The sequence below is a fragment of the Phyllobates terribilis genome, unplaced genomic scaffold (assembly GCF_046119375.1).
Source record: "Phyllobates terribilis strain yellow unplaced genomic scaffold, ASM4611937v1 Scaffold_13__5_contigs__length_258822181, whole genome shotgun sequence".
NCBI classification, from domain to species: domain Eukaryota; kingdom Metazoa; phylum Chordata; class Amphibia; order Anura; family Dendrobatidae; genus Phyllobates; species Phyllobates terribilis.
The window spans coordinates 86,327,232-86,342,572 of NW_027362773.1; the positions used below are offsets into that span (position 1 = coordinate 86,327,232).

The following is a 15,341-nucleotide window of genomic DNA, read 5'->3' on the forward strand; positions in this document are numbered from 1 at the left end:
GTTTTTTTTAAATACTTTACTAGAAATTCATGGTGGTCATGTCTAATATTGGCGTGACCCCATGAATTTCGGGCTTAGGGCCAGCTGATAATGCCAAGCTGGCCTTAACCCCTTTATTACCCAGTGAGCCACCGCACCAGGGCCCTGGATGAGTTGGGTACAGCGCCAGAAGATGGCGCTTCTATGAACGCGCCATTTTCCGGGGCGGCTGCGGACTGCAATTTGCAGCGGGTGGGGCCCAGAAAGCTTGGGTCTCCCTGCGCTGCAGATTCCAGCCCCCAGCTGCCTAGTTGTACCTGGCTGGACACAAAAATAGGGCGAAGCTCCACGTATTTTTTTTTTAAATTCATGAAATTCATGGAATAATTAAGAAAAAAAGGGCTTCCCTATATTGTTGTGTCCGGCTAGGTACAAATAGGCAGCTGGTGGTTGGGAGCAGCCCGTTCCTGCCTGCTGTACCTGACTGGACACAAATATAGGGCGAAGCCCCACATCAATTTTTTTTAATTATTTCATGAATTTCCTGAATTTAAAAAAAAAAATACGTGGGGCTTCTCCCTATTTTTGTGTCCAGCCAGGTACAACTAGGCAGCTGGGGGCTGGAATCTGCAGCGCAGGGAGACCCAAGCTTTCTGGGCCCCACCCGCTGCAAATTGCAGTCCGCAGCCGCCCCGGAAAATGGCGCGTTCATAGAAGCGCCATCTTCTGGCGCTGTACCCAACTCATCCAGGGCCCTGGTGCGGTGGCTCACTGGGTAATAAAGGGGTTAAGGCCAGCTTGGCATTATCAGCTGGCCCTAAGCCCGAAATTCATGGGGTCCCACTGACAGCGTGGGAAAATTCTCCTGCACTCAGCGCTTCAGCGTGAGAATTTTCCCACGCTGTCAGTGACGTGCATGAGGTGAGCTGAGTTCATTGGACATGACCTCACCTCATGAACTCGGCTCATCTGGATGACGTCACAGAGAGACACTGAGGAGCGCAAGTAAGCCTGCTCTTATCAGTGTCTGCGGGATGACAGGCTGGATGGCAGCGTTCTGCTGCGGTCCAGCCTGTCATCTCGATGTAGCAGAGCTGAAGCTGTCGTGGGAACCATGGAAAGGTAAGGATGAGGTTGCTTTATTATTTTTCTTTTATTGCAGGAGATCGTTGTCTTCAGCTGGAATGGGCGTGATGGTAAGTATGGTTTAATTTAGAACAATAAAGAATTGTGTGTTTATTTCAATTAAAGGACTTTATTCTGGGTGTTTGTGTTTTTCTTTAACTTTGACTATGGGGTTAGTAATGGGGGTGTCTTATAGACGCCTCTCCATTACTAACCTGGGCTTGATGTCATCTGGCATTATAAGCTGACATCAACCCCAGCCCTATTACCCCACTGCCACCGCTACAGGGCAGTGGGAAGAGCGAGGCTAAGTGCCAGAGTTGGCGCATCCTATGGATGCGCCATTTCTGGGGCGGCTGACGGCTGGTGTTTCTAGCCTGGGGGGGGGCCAATATTCATGGCACCCTTCCTGGGCTATTAAAATCAGCCCCCAGCTGTCTGCCTAGCCTTTGCTAGCTATTAAATTAGGGGGGACCCCACGTTATTTTTTTTGGGGGGTTCCCCCATTTTAATAGCTAGTAAAGGCTAGGTATTCAGCTGGGGGCTGATATTAGTTGCCTGGGAAGCTCCGTGGGTATTACCCCCTTCCCAGGCTTCAAACATCTGCCCCAGCTGTCTGCTTAACCTCCGCTAGAGCCTAAAATTAAGGGGAACCCCACGCCAATTTTTTTTTAAATAAATCCTTTATTTTAACACTAAATTACAAGTACAGTAATCAACACTGTCACTGTACTTCTTATATATGTGACTGACATGTTTCTATGTATCTAATCTATGTGTGATTCTCTATTCTTTCTATTCTAAATTGTCGGGTACCGCTGCTGAATTGCCGGCCGGCTTTTTTAAAGAGACAGTGCACGAAAACACTAATATTTTTTTAAATAAATCCTTTACACTAAATGACAAGTACAGTATGCAATACTGTCACAGTACTTCTTATATATGAGACTGACATGTTTCTATCTATCTAATCTATGTGTGATTCTCTATTCTTTCTATTCTAAATTGTCGGGTACCGCTGCTGAATTGCCGGCCGGCTTTTTTAAAGAGACAGTGCACGAAAACACTAATATTTTTTTAAATAAATCCTTTACACTAAATGACAAGTACAGTATGCAATACTGTCACAGTACTTCATATATATGTGACTGACATGTTTCTATCTATCTAATCTATGTGTGAAGCTCTATTCTGTCTGTTATAAATTGTCGGGTACCGCTGCTGAATTGCCGGCCGGCTTTTTTAAAGAGACGGTGCACGAAAACAATAATATTTTTTAAAATAAATCCTTTACACTAAATGACAAGTACAGTAAGCAACACTGTCACTGTACTTCATATATATGTGACTGACATGTTTCTATCTATGTAATCTATGTGTGAAGCTCTATTCTTTCTGTTGTAAATTGTCGGGTACCGCTGAATGCCGCTGATGAATTGCCGGCTTTTCATGTCATTCTACATTATTCTTAGTTGTTTTACTTCATGTAGAATTAACCTACAAGGAAAGAAAGGGTTTATTTTCATTCCGATATTTGTGTCCCATTGACTTGCATTGGTTTCCGGTATCGGAATCGGCGATATCCGATACTTTTTGGGTATCGGCCCGATCCAATCCGATACGATATTTCCTGATATCGGAAGGTATCGCTCAACACTATCCGTTAACAATTATTTTGCTTTCCCCATGACTCACATTCCAGAAACGTCAGTGGCTGGATGAAAGATGCAAGAGTCTGTCTGGATCCCAGAAACTCACTCAGCTTTAATGCACACACACTGATTACAAGCAAACAGGTCACAGGTGAGGATGCTACCTTTACTAGCCATTCAAACCCATTTGCGTCAAATTCTGTGCGTGTTATCAGGCCAAAATCACCAGGGTATGTGAACTTTTGATCAGGGTCATTTGGAGAAAACACAGTAGTTTGACAATAAATGGCTTCACCCAACCAATAACCATGAGTGGAGAAAAGGCTTTTTTGCTATCATTCATATTCTCTGAAACAAGGCCAAGAAAGGGAAAATTCTGCCGGGGTATGTAAACTTTTGAGCACAACTGTAGATAAATAGTTAAACTTGGATTTATGGATGGATAGACAGATAAATAGATAAAACTGCTCAGACGCTACAATTGAATGGAAACAACGGGGGTCTTTGTTCATTATTCTGTGCTTCTCTCCGGTACACAGTGTAAATAAGTTGAGAACAAGCTCAGTTCTGCAAAGTTTATCCCGCAAGCCAAGCACGGAGCCGCTGCGAGCGCACAATAGACGCTGATTTAAATGAGAGCCTGATATAATGAATCGTTTCAACCATCCCTAAATTGCTATCATTACTTTTAACTCGGCTCCAAAATCTTTTGCTGGGTGGAGGATCACAAAGGAACGCGCCGATCTCTGGATGCCAAAATATAGAAGTTTGTAGAAATTCAATCTTAATGTGCATTCTGCAGAGACAGAAAACAACAGGCAGTAACTGCGCCAGCAGACACGGACGGACACATGGCTCCATAGCAAAGGCAGAAACCCACAGACTCCATGAGATCATATTGATGGGGGCCTGAGGGTCCAGTACTATAGAAAATTCACTTTATTTGCAGTCATAAGTCATGGATTGGGCGCCACAAGGCATCAAAATATTCTATTGCCCCTTTAGGAAATCAAATGAATAATCACAAAAAGGGTCATTAGCAACAAACCCAAGGGTCAGCAGCAGACCTGAAGGGGCAGGCTAACACCCGGTCTAGATCTGGGGTCATTGTGGACTAAGAATTGGGGATGGGGAGTCAGCACTTGACGAATGCATTCGAAGAGAAAGGGAAAAATAAAACAAGTCATGCCTCTCATATAATGTTTTAGGTCATATACAAATTATAGAGGGGTCCGCGGGGGAGGAGGAGGCGATCTGTGCACATCACCTGTTAGCAAAGATATAACATTGACATCAGCCTATTAAGAAGAAGCCCAAATGAGACTCGCTCTTTAAGGCTAGCTAAGTAGGTGGAGATTGTAGTGGGCATGCTCCATATCATGTCCAGCAATCACTATGCAGGAAGGTGGAGGAGGACCTGACCTGTCCTCATCATGTATTTTATCTTATCTGCCTCTTATGTTGTAGTTTTTTTGTCTAGAATGGGACGCCTAAAGGAGAATAGCTTTTTTGATGTTAGCAAACTAAATAGAAATTGTAGATGGCATGCTCTGTGACATGAACAGTAGTTTCTATGCAGTGAGGGAGAGGAGGATCTGAACTTTCTTCATCACCTATTGTCAATGGTGTAACGCTATAAGGCCATGTTATCGGTCTAGGAAAAGGGACATTAACTTAGACAGTCCCTTTGATGTTAAATTGTAGATGGCATGCTTTGTGACAACAGTAATCGCTATGCAGTGAGGGGGAGGAGGATCTGAACTTTCATGGTCACCTTTGTCAATGGTGTAATTCTATAAATCTTTGTTATCTGCCTGAAATTATGCTATTTGTCTAGAAAAGTGGATACGATCTAAATAGGACCAGCCTTTTGCTATTAGGCAATTGAATGAACATTGTAGTGGGCATGCTCAGTGACATGAGCAGTAATCGCTATGCAGGGAGGGGGGAGGGATGATAGCAACTTTCATTGTCACTTTTGTCAATGGTGTAATTCTACATTATCAACCTCCAAAAACTATTTAAAGATCTGCGGTCACGGGCATTTGTATGGGCATTGGTCACAGAATCGCCCGGGCTCCGTGGAAATGCATAGTCTCAGCTGAATCCTTTTCTTAGTACATGTAGATCCTTGCAGGGCCGACACCAGGAATTTCAGGGCCCCATACTGGCATCATTTTTTGGCCCCCCTTGAGACTCCGCCCCAGGCTCCACCCCAGCTCCACCTCCACCTCTCGAACCTTCCACAGTCTCACCGCCCACTCCTGGAAAAACTCCACTTCTGCACCACATCCTCCCTAATCACACATTAAGGCCACGTTCACACCATTATTTATAAGTCAAAATAAGGAGTGGAAGAATCAGAGGAAAAGTATAATTGAAATACATCAACATTTCTGCATTTATCACTCACTCCTGATTTTGGCTTACATACACTGATGTAAAATACTGACCAAATATTGTGAATGTGTGAACGTGGCCTAACAGTTCCCAATGAACACCATATCACACACATAGCCATCAGCTTTTGTTTTGGCCAAAAGATTTTTTAAGCCACCACGAGTAGGTAGACTCTTCTGGCCAGGCCTTACTCTACTCTAACCTATCACCATTTACATTACTATATTTCTTATAATACCCAATATTCTTTAGGTATATTTTTATTTTTGTCTCTTTAAGAGAATGTGTCACATACATTTTTTAAAATGATCAATATCACATATTACCACCACATAGTGACCTAATAATACTACATACAAGAAACAAATACTGTCCAGCAGCCTCCACTCAGCAGCCACCCCAATCTCTCAAAAAGCAGCCTCTCCTCCTCAGCCTGCCTTCAGAAGCCTTCCCACACTGTCCAGCAGCCTCTACTCAGCAGCTTCCCCTCCTCAGCCTCCCCACACTGTCCAGTAACCTCCCCTCCTCAGCCTGCCCCCAGCAGCCTCCTCACACTGTCCAGCATCCTCCCCTCCTGAGCCTGCCCTCAGCTGCCTTCCCACACAGTCCAGCAGCCTCTACTCAGCAGCTTCCCCACCTCAGCCTCCCCACACTGTCCAGCAACCTCCCCTCCTCAGCCTGCCCCCAGCAGCCTCCTCACACTGTCCAGCATCCTCCCCTCCTGAGCCTGCCCTCAGCTGCCTTCCCACACTGTCCAGCAGCCTCTACTCAGCAGCTTCCCCTCCTCAGCCTCTCCACACAGTCCAGCAACCTCCCCTCCTCAGCCTGCCCCCAGCAGCCTCCTCACACTGTCCAGCAGCCTCCCCTCCTCAGCCTGCCCTCAGCAGCCTCCCCACACTGTCCAGCAGCCTCCACTCAGCAGCCTCCCCACACTGTCGAGCAGCTTCCCCACACTGTCCAGCAGCCTGCCCTCAGCAGCCTCCCCACACTGTCTAGCAGCCTCCAAAACCACCCCACATGTCGCTTCCTCACCTTGTCCACCAGCCTACCCACACGGCTAGCCCACCCACATCTTCCCCACACTGCTCACCTCAGTCTGTCTGCCTGCCGCAGCCTCCATTGATTGCTGTCTCCTGCGCTGATCAGGATTCAAGATGGGCGCCGCACGGGTGTCACTTGAGCATGCTACGTCAGCACCATGATGCACCCGGGCCCGGCCGCGACTTAAAGGTACATCACCCAATTCTTGCCGCTGGGTGCATTAATAACACTATAGTTGTATCTTTAAATCACCTTAGGTGATTTAACTATACAGTGTTGTTATGCACCTGGTGTGCGGTGCTCCTGAACTGTTGCCTCTGGGGCCCAGTGAGCAGAAGCAAAGAGAGGGGGCCCCAGGCTGTCAGCGTGTCCGGGCCCCCCCTTTTTGCTTCAGTTCACTGGGCCCCATACACTAGTAAGGGCAGTAATGCCCTGATGGCAGCCCTGGATCCTTGTACATAAATTCATGGTAATGCTTGATGGACGGCAGCCTAGGAGGTGACGAAAGTAACGGGAGTGGATAGAACAGTGTGTAGATTGCAAGGAATCCATCATTACTGCCATCATCATCTCGACAATGGAAACAATGGCCATTTAGATCAAGATTAATGAACATAGATCGGGAACTATGAGGACGACAGTAACCTGGGGAATTGTTTTTATACCTCTCCATGTCAAGAACTAGTTGCTAGGCAAAGCCGCCCGTGTAGGATGGGGCCGGTCTTCTCCAGCAGAGGTAATCCATCCGGCGATATCTGCTGCCGTAATTATCTGTGTGCAACCAAGAGGCGACGTCAAAAAATGTCATAAATATTCACCAGCTTCATTTTTCACTAATTAATGCGGCTTTGATGCTTTAGTGAATTGTGAAATTGTAATAACCGACGTTCCCCCGTGGCTTGAAGCTGTCATATTGCTCCTCGTGAAGAACATAAGTAGAAAGGAAGAAAATAAAAAGCCTCTCAAATGGCTAATTTTGCCAAAATCCCCCTTATGTTTGGGGAGATATCGGTCTCGGTATGAACAGAGCAAAAAGTAAAAACTTCTCGCAAGAGTAAAATCTGAAACAGCTCTCAGGAATCCGCTAAGCAACAGCGCCCCTAGTGGCCAAATTCAAGGTAACCGCTTTGTTTTGGCTGGAGAAAAAAAGGCTAAAATCAATGTCCCCTGGGGATCAGTGAGGGGTTCTGTCTGTACGGGACCTCCAACAATAAGTTTTGGACCCATGATTAATATTTTGCATGATGGTAAATGGGTGACGGGTATAGGTTAACCCCCTCTAACTAAAGCAATGAGCTGGATTTCTTCCTAATCTGATATGTTACTCCTAATCTGCTGGCCCATTAACCCTTCATGGGGTCCAGAGTGCGCAAATCAAATTTTGATGTCTTAGCCCCACCCCCGCTTAGCCTAGAAACATTCCCAAATTCACTTAGAAAGCCTTTTTATTGCAAATGAGCATAAACTACGATCCAACTGTGAGGCAGAGTTACATAAAAACATAACTTCTGGCAGGAAGAACATTGCTTGAGATTTCTGATCACATTTACGACACCCTAGGCAGCTGCCTCTATTGCCTACTCTTGTCTCTTTACTGAAAATAACTTGATGTATGTTCAGACTCCACTTCTACACGGTGAAAAAAAAGGGAATTTGCATACAATTTTTCAACTTCTGCAAGCAACATGGGACCTAAATGAGCTACACTAATAGGGGCGAACAGGAAAATATGTGCAACTGCTCTGGGGCACAGTAGGTAAGGGCATCCCTATAAGCAGCCAACAGGGACTTACTTTCTATTAAATTAAACGAACTGAGTTAGTGAACTTTCTAGAATCATACATGGGGTGTGTTCTTTATATTAGGCTTTTAGAGACCAAGGGCCCCTTATAGTGGCCCCTCCACTGTGTGTCTGCTTTTGGTACCCAGCTCAGCTGTATGGTGATGTGCTTGGTAATCAGTGATAGATGTGGCCCTCATTGGACCACCCTTTGTCTCTATTTAGTTAATCGATGGGTGTACCAGAAGTTAGACCTCCGCCCTCGAGGATCCTAAGGATAGTCTATGAACATCAGTGTCCTAAAAACTTATTTAACTGCTTTTATTCATCATCTCCCGAGAGCATAGCCTTACTTACACCCCAATTGTCTTTACCAAATAAAGGATTTTAAGTTTTTCTTTAAGATCTAATTCAATATCTCGAATCAGTAGAATTTCCAGACTATCGAGGTCTGGATAATGAGAGAGCAATCTTTTATGAATGTCTTAATCATATAACGTCTGTCCTAATCCCCTCTCCTTTATACCCTAATATATGAATGTGCATTCCGGCGGTGTCCAGTCTTCCCACTGGGGTAAGAATGAGATCTTCCCCCTCCATGTGCAGCGGAACCAATTAAAAACATAACTACAGTTTTAGAATTGGATTACTTAAATCACAGTAACAGAAAGTTTAACGTAGCAGCGTGTGATTCATACATATGCATCAGCCTGATTTGCATGAAGGCCTCATTAAACTACTTTAATTGGCACGGTCGTATCCCAAGGACATGGTGTTTTGCAGATTTTCAGAGGTAGGACAGGCCTGGGGCATCACGTCTGCTTTATATTATCTCATGTACACAAGAACACAGGCATAATTGATATTGAAATTCAATGAATCGGGTAATTGCAGAGAGGTTAGGATTTCTCCGCACATCCTGTTATTTTTCTTTATTATTCATTAAAAGACGACTCAAATCTAATGGTAAATAACGTTCCCAGTCCTGAATCTCTGAATCATCCCTTCCTTGGTCACTGCCAAATAAAAAAAAATCCCTAATTTGTTCCATAAATTAATTGGATTTCAATTTTTTCTTCTGTTTGAGGGATGGTTGAATCTTTGTAACTGATGACCGAGCGAGTAAGTCATTAACATGGGATTGATAGCTGATAGAATCTATGTGGTCCCATGAAAACAATGGGACTTAAACATGTACCCATGGCGGTCCCTAAAACTGAAAAATTGACCACTTGAGACACTCACTTAGTTGGCTGACCTTATCTCTATAAGTGATATCAAAATTGTTGTAGTGATGTCACTAGTCTGAAATCCACGACTTGCTTAAAGCCAATATATTCATAATAGCCACCACGACTAGACAAAGATAATTGATGGCCCCATATGAAGGAAAAACATGCTGGCCACCTTTTTCCAGGATATCGAAAACTTACATCCCAGAGAAGTTCTTTACAGCAGCTCCCTAAGTGGAGAAACTAATGTATGGAATTAGTTAAAAAAATATCCCTGGTGGTCCAGGGCAATGAAGGAGACTATTATAACATCTCTAGTGGTCTACTGCAGTAGAGAGGCTTATGGTTACATCCCTGGTGATCTACGGTATTGAGGAGGTTAATGGGAACATCCATGTTAGTCTAGAGTAATGAAGAAATCATTAGGATCACCCTTGGTGATCTACAACAGTGTGTTATAAGGGGGCTTATGGTTACATCCCTGGTGATCTAGGGTATTAAGAGGGTTAATAAGAATACCCTCGTTAGTCTAGAGTAATGAAGGAGTTATTAGGAGCATCCTTTGCGATCTACAACAGTGGGGGATGGGGGGGGGCTTATGGTTACATTCCTGGTGATCTGGGGTATTAAGAGGGTTAATAAGAACACCCTTGTTAGTCTAGCGTAATGAAGGAGTTACTAGAATGATCCTTGGTGATCTCATGCAATGAAACTTATTTAAAACATCGTTGGTGATCTACAACAGCGGGGGATGGGGGGGCTTATGGTTACATCCCTGGTGATCTAAGGTATGTTAAGGATGTTAATAGGAAAATCCCTGGGCAATGAAGGAGTTTTTAGGAACATCCTTTGTGATCTACAGCAGTGGAGGGGTTTATGGTTACATCCCTGGTCATCTAGGGTACTGAGGGGGTAATTAGGAATATTTCTGGCGGTCTAGGGTAGTAGAGGGTTTAATGGCAATTTCCCAGGATATTGTTGTAAACCATTTCGGCACACAGATACTGCGTGGTTCGTGGGTACAGATGATGGTTTTAAAGCCTCCCGGGACCAGTGTGGGCTCTTCCCCCCCTCTGGACCCTTGTGCAGCTGAACAGACAGCCCAGGCATTATGTCCGCCCATGTTAGACATTAAAAACAAATAGGTCGTCATCTATGTTATAAGTTCTATGGGAAATAAAGTTTTCCGTTCCTCTTCTAGCTTAGTTTATGGCAGTCTCTTATAGTCCAATTTAAAGATGCAGATACAATAAAAGCGGCTGAATTTTAACGGTATCGGCCCTAAAGGCTGTAGAACACGTTTTTGCCTGCCTGCAGTTACAATGGCAGCGTAAGGGTTAAACAGGCGTTTTAGGATCAGTCCCCAGGGCCCCCCCTTCATCATATGACAACATCAGCATTGTTCTTGGCCGGCTATTACTGTGTTGATAGATGGTCCCTGGCTTCTTCTTCCCTCGGTTACATTGTAACTTTCTGCACATTGTATCCAAAAGTAAAATTCAATGGGGCAAATATATTAAAGACCAGCACAACAGGCTTGTACTGCACCATGAGAAGGCAAAAATACCGTAGGCATCCAGTATTATCTGTTTTGGAAACTTTTTAGACTTAGTAGACACTTTCCAAAAGAAACTGGAGCGTCGCGTTGGTGAAGCGTGTTTAATAATGGCGTGCAACTGACAAAATAAGTGTCCAAAACAAACCATCCAAAAGGTAAAAAAGTGGAATAAGTTTAATGTTCACTAAATTGTGCCCAAATCAAACAACAGTCACATCATAGATAACAATGTGGTCTACTGGATGCTGGGGATTCTGCACAATGTATTAGGGGTAGGTGGGCTGTAAGCCAGAAACCAGCAGCGGACTCGGAGGTCATCAGTAATAGCCACTAATATGCAATGAATTTATTGTTCCTTCGCAAGTTTTGCAACTTGTTGCCCTTTTGGTCATCATCACTTTTCTAAAAGTTTAGAAAAAGTAGGAAAGAATAACAGCAGCTCAACAGATGTACTAGTATATAGCTGGAATTGATTTCAGTTTCAGTTCATACCTGACACTAGAGATGAGAAAATCAATTAAATTGGAATCTTAGCTGAACAATTTGCTATTCGCTTTGCGCAAATTTCCAAAAATGCATGCAGCCTCTTTACATATTGCAAATGTTTGCATCAGCCGAAGAGCGATCACATGACCTTGGGTGTGCCCAGGCGAGCTCTCCAATAATACCTTGCAGCTTTCAGATCACAAGGTATAGCATAGTCAATCAGGAGATAGCCTATATAAAAGCCAAAGCAGGGGATACAGCGGCTATCTTGTGGTCAATCTCAATAGTGGGAAGACTGCCAAAGAGGAAGGAAGAGAAAGCTATAAAACACTGAAGAAATTGTACACATTGGACCAGAATCATTAAGGGTGAGCTTTCATGGTAGAGTCACATGCCTCTTAAGAAATCAGGTAAGTCTTAAATGTAGAATGCAACTGCTTGCAAATGTTCCTGGACTGGAGTGAGATTTGTGGCATAATGTACGAAACAGATAATCATGAATTCGAGGAGCGGGCGTCACCATGCCAAGTCCTGCCCCACCCTAGCAGAGTTGGCCAAAACTGGGTGGAAATGCCAAGAGTTGCACAATTCTTGCACAACTTTGTGACTTTTCAAAAAAAGTGTTTAATGCCAGATTAGAAAAGTTTAAAAAGGGGTTGGATACAGTCCTAGGAGTCCTCAGAGTGTTACACCCGACTTTTTCAGAACATTCACGATTCACAGCTGATCAAATTTTGGGGAAAAATTTCCAAGTCTCGCGAATTCAGATTTCAAAACATTCGCTCTGCTTCATCAGACACAGATTTCATTTACTGATGCATGGAGGACAAATCCAAAGATGTGCCAGATTTATGAAGGGGGATGCCCTTTGCTCGCAACTGGGGCATGAAACCACAGTTTTGATAAATTCCTCCCACCTCTGTATGAAACTTTAGCCATCGGGTCCACCGGTGGGCAGAATTCTTATTATAGGGAAGCACAACTGCTCACTAGTAATAAGCACTTCCTCTATTTAAAGAGAGGGGGCATCAAGACTCTCACCTTGCCCACAACCATCCCATCCCCGCCACCCTTTCAGATCACAGATCATCTGTTCCGCTGCTTTTGCTAGCCCTAGTCCTGCCCCATACCACTACAAACGACAAATGCCATAACGCCAACCAAATGGTTGGCACTGGTAAAACATTGACACAAACTCAGCACTGCTACATTGTTGCCAGTAGCCTTATGTATGAGTATAGGTCAACCCACTGCATTATCTGCAGAACACATTCAGCTCTGCTACAGCGTCTTCACAATGCTTCATTGTAGACAGGTCTGATTCCTCCTCCAAGTTCATTATTGCAGCAGATAGTTCACCCCCGAACCTCCGGCTCCACTTTGATGTTTATACAGCGTTCCCCATCGAGGGTGGATGTATCCTGTAGTGCCCGAACCAAGCCCCAGGGATCCTGCGCTGACATGAAAGACAACAGACCTGTCCATCATCCAGATAAACAGGATGCACGCTCACTGATGAGAAAGACCGGCGCATCTCCCTGGTGGGGCCTGAACCCGGCCCTCCAGGTGCGCCAGCCAATTTATACTGCCACCTGCACCACCGAGTGACTTGGCAGGGATTAGTAACTCTGTATCCAATTTGAAGCCTTGGCGCAGCACATAATTTCATTATTAAGAGCTGGCGGCGGATCTTTAGCTTTTAATATTTTAATCACTATTTATTTGAATGCCAGGATGGAAAACAAATGGAAAGTAACGTTAATTGCAAGAAATATCTGGAAAAAGTCTGCAGAACCTAATAGAAGTCTGTTCCCCCGAGTGACGGAGATACAGAGAACACTTCAGTATCAATATTAATAAATATTAATCAGGGAAGAAGATGCTGCCTGGCTGAAAACTCGGCACAGATGAGGAAGGGGGAAGTTTACGGTGAACTTTAAGCTCCTGAGCCTCAATGCAAAATCTGCAAATCTCAACCCACCATGTGCAATTTATAACCAGGTGCCCTCCTACATGGCGGAGGGTTAATGGGCACCAGATGAGACTGCAAGCTCTGCATCCCCTACATTACTGCACAGAGACCGAAATTTAAAGGGATAGTGCACGCAGATATGGGGTTTGAAAATACACAGAACTCCCCCTATGAAACCTGCAATTTTAGGAGTTTCTTCAGATTTGGGAACGAATATGAAGTGCCCAGAAGAAGACGCAGTGTCCCCTCATATTGGATCGATCTGCTTTGTGTTCCCACATAAATGCATAAGTAGGCTCATGTGGAAGAGGGGCTCATGCTAGTTCCCAGACCCCGGGGACAATTAATACCCAGGTTTCTTTAAACAGGGGAAAATACTTCAGTTCTCAATACCTTGGCTGAAGCAAATTGGCTTGTTAAAGTCCCACACCGGTTACAGTCTTGTAGCTACGCCCCGAACTGGGGAGCTTCCATCTGATTAGCTTCCTTCAGATTAGGGCTCCTGGATAAAAAGGTTAAATAGTAACTTATTTGTTCATTTTGTTTTCAGAAATCAACATTCCAAAAATGTATTGTAACATCTTATTAGAGAAATAAGCTTCTTTCTCCACTTAACAGTCTCCTGTTCTAATCATTCACTCTCAAAAACTGTGTAGAGATCTGTCTACAGATCTGATGACAGTGAGGGATCACATTACATCAACTGCCTATAAAAGTCTATGGAGAAGCGAAGGGGAGAAGCTGGAGGGAGACGAAAGCCGAAATATGCAAAGCTTCTAACACACAAGGGAATAGTTGCTAGAAATGCAGGATGTGTCATACAGTGTCCAGAAGTAATGTTATTCTTCATGTACTTACAGATGACAGTTTCTTCTGAGCAGTCACATTTCATGCATTGCGCCCCTTAAATGGCCAAAGACGGCCCTGCCAGCCAGACTCTGAAGAAGTCGGTTATATGATGCTTTTCAGGTTTTCTAATATGTCTGAGCAGTTTTGGGGGAAGTAAGTAGATTAAAGGGATTGTCCAGGATTGGGGTTCAAGTCTGCAGTCACTAAGTGACTGCAGACTAGTGAATCTTCACAGCACACAGCATGCGCACTGTCAGGATTCTACAGTGCAAGCAGCATGACAACAAATATGCGGTCACATGCCAACTAGAATTGAGCGAATTGAGCAGGGACAGACATGTCTAGTCAGAATGTCGCAGAAAATATGCAAATCAGATACTTGTGATCACATGACCGCCCGCTCCCAGCAATTGCACCAGAGAATCCTGACAGCTCATTGACTACATGCTGTGAGGATTTACAAGTCTGCAGTCACATAGAGTAACTGCAGACTTGAACCCCAAGCCTTCACAACCCCTTTAAGAGTAAGGAAAGCTGGGAAAATCTAAGCCAGCGGGAATAGGTGTAATGGTAAAACGATCTTCCATGATGTCAGTGGAAGGGCAGGAAGACAACCCCGCCTCCCAGACTCCTAAGCCAAAGTGCTTTTCAGGGCTGTAAGTCATGTGACTCTTCTTAGCACTTATCATAGGCTTAGAATAAGGAGGAGTAGGGTAAGATATTTTCAGCCCTTATGGGATACTTTGGTATGACCGGCCGACCAACTGATATGTATGGGGAATTCCAACTCTTCCCCGCCAGATGTGCTTTGAGGATAGAAGGATGGGGCAGATGGAATTTCAACACTTGATCCTTTTATTTTCAGGGGAGATAAACAGCTGTCAGTGACTTTCTCCTCGCTCCTCAATGAAAGCCCATGAACGCTCAGCTGATCTGAGCACTCATGTATATGGGGGGGTTAGGAGAGAGAGCGGCGTGCAGGGGGACATGCAGGCGATGGACGGGTGCCTCCCGCGTACAGTCAGGGCAGGGGCGTAACTATAATAGGTGCACCCGGGCCCTGGAGCCTAGGAGGCCCAAAAGGTACCATTGGCCTATATGAAAAAATACATTACTAATAAAGACTTGCAATAACTGGGAGACCCAGTGGAGCTTTTGCATTGGGGTCCACGAGCTTCAAGTTAAGCCACTGGGTCAGGGTAAGAATCTTTCAAGAATCTGTAAAGATTGGGGGACATCAACCACACTGCCATTATGGTGACCACGT

At 44.6% G+C, this 15,341-nt stretch overlaps 1 protein-coding gene across 4 annotated transcripts in view; it reads right to left on the reverse strand.

Annotated features, from left to right (window-relative positions):
• TSPAN18 (tetraspanin 18) overlaps window positions 1-15,341 on the reverse strand; it is a 161,851-nt gene that overhangs the window by 126,391 nt on the left and 20,119 nt on the right. For 2 of the 4 annotated variants that reach the window (XM_073658159.1, XM_073658158.1), the window contains exon 2: window positions 13,619-13,727. The exons of the other annotated variants lie outside the window; for them this stretch is intronic. The gene's annotated coding sequence lies outside the window, so the exon portion shown is untranslated. The remainder of the gene's footprint in view (window positions 1-13,618; window positions 13,728-15,341) is intronic. 4 annotated transcript variants of the gene reach the window in all.